At 38.2% G+C, this 1,876-nt stretch overlaps 1 non-coding gene across 1 annotated transcript; it reads right to left on the bottom strand.

Moving 5' to 3' along the window:
- Nucleotides 1-339: 339 nt before the first annotated feature.
- On the bottom strand, nucleotides 340-445 carry LOC128282807 (small nucleolar RNA R71). The gene has a single exon (XR_008273161.1). It is a non-coding gene; the product is annotated as a small nucleolar RNA R71 (small nucleolar RNA).
- Nucleotides 446-1,876: the final 1,431 nt, after the last annotated feature.

Raw genomic sequence — 1,876 nt, 5'->3', positions numbered from 1 at the left:
AATTTAGCGGGGGCTGAATCGAGTATTGTTAAACCTGCAATTACTGCAAATAATTTTGAACTAAAACCTAACACTATACAAATGATTCAACAGTATGTTTAGTTTGATGTTTTGCAGGATGAAGATCCGAATACTCATTTGGCCAGCTTCTTAGAGTTCTGTGATGCCTTCAAAATAAACGGTGTTTCTGATGATGCTATTTGCCTTCGATTATTCCCCTTTTCATTGAGGAACAAAGCTAAATAGTGGTTGAACTCGTTACCACGAGGTTCCATCACTACTTGGGAACAAATGACCGAAAACTTTTTACTAAAGTATTTTTCACCGGCTAAAATGGCAAAGTTGAGGAATGATATCTCTTCCTTTGTGCAGATGGATTTAGAACTTTGTACGACACATGAGAGAGGTATAAGGACTTACTAAGAAGGTGCCCTCACCATGGGTTACCTTTATGGTTATAGGTTCAAACTTTTCACAACGGTTTGAACCCCTCAACTAGGCAAATGGTCGATGCAGCTACCGGTGGAACCCTAAATAACAAAACACCTGAGGAGGCTTACGAGTTTATAGAGGAGATGTCACTGAATAACTACCTGTGGCAAGTCATGAGAAAAAAGCCGACGAAATCAGCTAGTGTTTTCAACTTAGATGTAGTCACCATGCTATCAAACCAGGTAGAACTCTTGAATAAAAAGATTGACGGTCTATACGGTGCAGGTACATCTGGTAATGCAGTGTGACACGAGTGGAGGTGGAATGGGCAATTCAAAATATTTACCCTTTGGCTCCAGCATGGATACCGAGCAAATAAATTATATGGGTAATAATCTTCGACCTCAAAATAATCCTTATAGTAACACTTACAATGCAGGTTGGAGGAACCACCCAAATTTCTCATGGGTTGGCCAAGGAAATCAGAGACCACCACGCCCTCCAGGCTTCCAACAACAACCTTACCAGCAAGAGAAAAATTTGAACCTTGAAAAGATGATGACGAAGTCTATTTTAGTGGCAAAAACCAGTTTTTAAAACACTGAAACTGCATTTAAAAATCAATAAGCATCAATTCAAGGGCTCGAAAACCAAATAGGGCAGCTGGCTAAGATGATTTTAGAGAGACCACAAGGGAGCCTGCCTAGTAACACCGAACCCAACCCAAAAGAGCACATGAAAGTAGTTACCCTAAGGAGTGGAAAAGTGTTAACTAAATCTGAAAAAACTGCCACAAGAATCTGATAGGAAGAATGATGAGGACGTAAAACCCAAAATAAGTGAAAAATGATGCTAAAGGAATATAAACCACCAATCCCATATCCATCAAAGTTGAAGAAAGACTGCATGGATGTACAATTCAGTAAATTTCTTGAACTTTTTAAATAATTGCATATTAACTTACCTTTTGTTGAAGCTATTTCGCAGGTGCCTACATATGCAAAATTTTGGAAGGAGCTTCTAACAAATAAGAGTAAGTTTAAAGAGCTGTCTACAGTAGAACTCAACGAGGAGTGCTCAGCCATACTCCAAAATAAACTACCAACCAAATTGAAAGATCCAGGAAGTTTTACTATTCCCTGCTTAATTGGTAGTTTAAATGTTGAGAAGGCACTAGCTGATTTAGGCGCTAGCATTAATTTGATGTCTTACAAAATGTTCAAGCAACTTGGACTTGGGGAACCAAACTTACTAGGATGACTTTTCAACTAGCTAATAGATCAATTAAATATCCTAGAGGTATTATTGAAAATGTACTAGTAAAATTAGATAAATACATATTCCCTGTTGATTTTTTTGTGCTTGACATGGATGAGGATGTTGAAGTGCCTTTAATTTTAGGTCACCCATTTTTAGCCACTGCTAGGGCTATTATCGATGTGGG

Source organism: Gossypium arboreum, chromosome 10, assembly GCF_025698485.1.
Source record: "Gossypium arboreum isolate Shixiya-1 chromosome 10, ASM2569848v2, whole genome shotgun sequence".
Taxonomy (NCBI): Eukaryota; Viridiplantae; Streptophyta; class Magnoliopsida; order Malvales; family Malvaceae; genus Gossypium; species Gossypium arboreum.
The sequence above is the reverse complement of the archived record's forward strand: the minus strand, read 5'-3'. Positions and strand labels throughout refer to the sequence as shown.